Here is a 4911-nt window from a genome sequence, read left to right on the forward strand (position 1 = left end):
ACTCTCCAGCATAGTTCTGTCCTGTGGGGCTGCTAGGAGTTGACATTGACTCAAAGCAGTGGGTTTCATTTTGAGTTATATTTTAATTGCCATTTTAAAGTGTATACAAAGAAACAAAAATAAGCTCAAAGAGAAGTTCTGTTTTGTTTTTAAGGACTTTCTGTTTATCCGAAACAGAAACTTCCGTCAATGGGTTCCATTAGTTGCTAAAGCAGGATGGACCTGATGAATGGAAGGAAATGTCCTACACGTTTCCAGGAGGCAACTCGAATAGACTATCAACAACAAAACCCCAAGACAAGCAAACTGCCTGCCACTGCGCCTAGTCCCACTCTCAGTGGGGTTTTCAGGACAAATCTTAATGGGAGGAGACAGCCTCGGTTTCCCTCAGGCCTTTGCCTCTTTGCACTGGTGGGTTTGAACTGCTGCTAACTCCAGCTATCAGCTGACTGCGTCACTCACAGGACCTTTATCTGAGACAATAGCATTTGAATACTATTGTTACGTTGTTGACACTTTTGTTCAATCCATAGAGGCCCTACAACTCTATACCCAGTGGAAGAAACTCCCCCACCCTCACAACCCCTGCTGGCTCTGAGCCCCCTGTGGCAGCGTCACAGTGTCCATCTATTTCACTGACAGGTCTCCTTTTTCGCAGACCCTTAGCAAGCATGGCATCCTTCCCCCAGGACTTGTCTCTCCCGAGAATATGCCCAAAGTAACTGAGAAGAAGTCTTCTAGGGAGCATTCCGGTTACACTTTTTCCAAAAACATCAATTTTCAAAAGCATCCAATCTTCTGTGGCCTCCTTATTCTCGGTCCGGCTTTCCCAGGCGTAGGAAGGGATGGGAAACACCATGGTTTCGGTCAGGCCCACTTTAGTCTTAAGTTCAGAGCTTGGCTTCTGAACACTCCAAAGCACGGTTCTGCAGATTGTCCCTGTGCAATTCTCATTCGCTTCATTTGATTGCTTGACTGCTACTTCCACGAGGGTTAATTGTATGTCCAAGTAAAATCAGGTTCTTACTGTCAGTCTTCTGTCTACCAGAATGTTGCTTATCGGTCCGCTTCTGAGGATATCTGTTTCTTTCCACGGAGCGGCACTTCCTTTGGAAAGCTGTCTTGGATCTTCCTCAATAGTGCTGAGGCCCTCTTCCCTGTCAGCAAGATGTGTGGTCCGCATAACCTAAGCTGTTCCCGAGTCTTCCTCTAATCGCGATGCCACACTCTTCTTCATATCATCCCGGGTGTCTTACCATTTCCTCAGGACGCACTGTGTGTTGGTGTGAACGGGAGAGCTGGTCTATTTGGATGTACGCAAACTGTGATCTTTAATACTAAACGTGACTGATTGACTGTGCATCAACTCTACATTTAGAAGCAATGTGTCTCCCAGACTTATCCCAGCTCCTGAGGAGGAGACCGAAGGGCTTTAGATTGGGTGGCGGAAAATAACTCCTCTGTCCCTAGCATGATATCATGGTTGATGCCACCACCAAATTCAATGTGCAAATGGTTCTTTTCTTCCACCCTTGAGCCTCCCTCAACTCAAGGTCAAACTCTGCACCATCGAGTCCATGAGGAGCCCGAGTGGGGGAGTGGGTTATGTGCCGGGCAGTTTGACCCCCCAGCTTCTCTATGGGAGAAAGAAGAGGCTTTCCACTCCTGTAAAGATTTCCAGACTTTGACACCCACAGGGCAGTTCTGCTTATTCCTATCCTGGTGGCAAAAATGCTCAACTGCTAACCTGAACACTGAAGGTCTGAATCTGCCCAGCAAAGCCTGGGAAGGGAGGCCGGTGATGTGCTGCTGTTAGGGTTCCGGGTAAGAACCCCCTACGGAGCAGTCTCCTCTATTATCCCCAGAGACCAGTGGAGTCCCAATCACACATTTGAGTCAGCCATCAGCAATAGTTACAACCACGCTGGAGAGAATTAGCTGGAAGAAAGAGACATCAAGCTGATTTACAACTCTGGGCAGCCTTTATCTGTCTGCTGCCTGCGGAGAAAGGCTTTCTCAGAGGGCCTTTCTCAGCTGTTGACTCTTCCTGACGCAAGTGTCAAGCACTCTGGCAGGTGAACACTGCGTCCCTGTGGTGCCCTTGGGTGGTGGCATTTGTAAGTCAGAATACTTCTGTCATCACCCGCCCATGGAAGCTCAAAGAAAGCCACCAGTGCCCTGGGGGCAAGGCCAGGCAGCTGCAGTTGTCCCTGCCCTGCGGGGAATGGAATTAAGAAAGCTTTCCGCACACCATCTCAGCACTTCCTTTAGGAGAGACTTGGAGGCGGTTCAGAACCAAGGGCTGGACTCTGACATCTCTAACCGAGCTGTTGAAAGCAACAACAGGGGAGAAGGGAGCACTAACGATGGGGTTTCACACCTTCCTGGTTTTGCCAGCCCTTGCAAACCACAGAGGCTGGATTAATTTCCGGTGTACTCTATGCTGTATAGACGGATCATGAGCCAGTTAGAATACAAAGAACCAAATGTATGTGTCAAAACTCATCCTAGCCCTTAGCATGCTTAGCTGTCCATTGAAACCTCTGAAGTTTTGACGAAATCAATGAGGTGTCTTTTCTACCTGGTGAATTAACAAAAAGTAAGTACAGTCATCACAAGGTGAAGTAGTACTTTATAGGCTGAGAAAATATATATCAAATGTCAGAGTTAGAAATTCATGTGCAATGAAGATTTCCAAAACCTCATTTGGGGGAGGAAAATGAGACCAAATGAAATGTTTACCAAGGTGAGACCGACAGCTGGCTACTGAAAGAATAACAATGTAGATGCAGTTATTTATGACATGTACGGTCCGGCTTGGCGCTGGGTGCCTAAAGCTACAGAGGGTAATTAAGCTAAGCCTCACTCTGCACTGGCGGATGTCAGAGGACACGGCTGCCCCCTGAGAATCATTAGTGTTCAATGGTGGCTCAACCTTAGAGTGCACTGGTTAGCGGTTCCGACGTACTGGGTCTCGTGTGTTCCCGGGATCCTCTATTTCCTTGTCATTAGGTTCTGAATTCTGTCACCTGTTGCTTCCCGTCCCAGAACAGCCAGCTCCAAGAGCAATGGATGCGATTTCTCTTCATTTCTCGCCACATTATAGAAACAAGTTCCTTCTTAAACAATAATATGCTTTTTCTAAAAGTCCACTTTAAGTCAATAAACTTTAAATTAGAAAATAAGAGTTTCTTAAAGTTGCTAAATGTCTCCATTCACATGGGTTCAATTCTGCGACCCTAGGCCATTTGTTCAGATCAGAGATTCATTCTCTTCCCAACCTTTAGATTTTACATGCTCCCTGGACCTCCACAACTCCTAGTCTAGGTCAAAAGCAGCCCAGGCCTCAGAGAGACGGGGCGGGAGGGGGGAATAGAAGAAAGTGTTCCCCTCCTCCGTTCTAATAGCCACCCAGAAATAACTTAATTTCAGAATGGTTGGCCATTGGAATGTGCATTGGCTGCAGAGACAACACGCCCCTAGCTATGAGACTGTAGCTGAACTTTCCCAGGGCAATTCTGGGAGACTGAGACCAAGCCATTGTCCAAAGCCTGTGCTCTGTAACTTGTCGCAGATGCTAAAACACTAGTAGACCAAGGGTAATGAATTCATTAGGCCAAAATCAGTACTATTCTATAATAGGCAGAATAATGTATCCCCAAAGATGCCTAGGTCCTAACTGCCATAATTCATGACTGTTACGTTCCATGGCACAATGAGCATTATAAATGCAATTAAGTTCAGGACTTGGAGATAGAGAAATCCTGTATTATTCAGGGAGACCCAATGGAATCACATGAGTCCTTAAAAACTTCCCAAGTTGATGAAAAACTGGAGATGAGATTATAGAAAACATGGAATTACTGATCCTGAAAGTGAAGGAAGGCAGACCTAGGATAAAATATGCTGACAGCCTATAAATAAAAAAATACAAACTCACTGACATAAAGTTGATGCCGGTTCAGTGATTCTATAGGACAAGGTAGGACTGCCCCTGTGAATTTCCGAGACTGTAACTCTTTAAGGGAGCCTCAGCTAGTGGTTTCGAACTGTTGACCATGTAGTTAGCAGCTCAACTCAGAACCACTATACCACCAAGTCTCCCAGGCAGCCTATGGAATTTGGAAAAGCTAACAAAGGATTGATCCATAGATCTCTAGAAAGGGGGCAGCTATGCCTGCAGCTTGATTTCCACCCAGTCAATCCTGGGTTGAATGTTGATTCACAGAAGTATAAGTCAGTACAGTCTTCTTGAAAGCTACTACATCGGTAACCATTTGTTATGAAAACAAATACTTAATCTTTTCTCAGTGTCTTCCCATCCAGAGTACAAATGTAGAGGGGCAATCTCTCTGTTATTGTTGTCATGTTGGATGCCGTCAGTTTGATTCGGAATCATAGTAGTGATTGCGTAGAGCTGCCCACAGGACTTCCTAGGCTGTGATTGGCTCACCAGATTTTTACCCTCCATGGAGTCGCTGGGTAGGTTTTACCTGCCAGCCTCCTGTAATTAGCCAAGGGCTTAACTGTTTTACACCACAGCTCCCTAATGGGAAATTAATGCTTAATCCTTCGTCTAGAGTGTGAAAGAGTAACTGACTCACCTAGGTCTACTTTTTTAGACTTGTAATAAGGGGTTCATCTTATATGTGGTTCTTGGATAAATGGCAGTTAGATTCAAGAAAATGATCTGAAACATTAAATAAGTTTGAAATCAATAGAGGAAGAAAAAAAACAAAGAAAAATAAAGTTCCAGGACCTTTTTGTGTTCCAGGATATTCTTTGTGTTATCCTCCATTTTTAATAGATACTCCCGTTCCATGAGGCAATCTTTGTTCCTAGCAATCTGCCTTGGAATGGCATCAATCAGGAGTGGGCACTCTGGCTTCACTGATAGCTGCATGTATGACT

Source organism: Tenrec ecaudatus, chromosome 5, assembly GCF_050624435.1.
Source record: "Tenrec ecaudatus isolate mTenEca1 chromosome 5, mTenEca1.hap1, whole genome shotgun sequence".
Classification (NCBI taxonomy): Eukaryota; Metazoa; Chordata; class Mammalia; order Afrosoricida; family Tenrecidae; genus Tenrec; species Tenrec ecaudatus.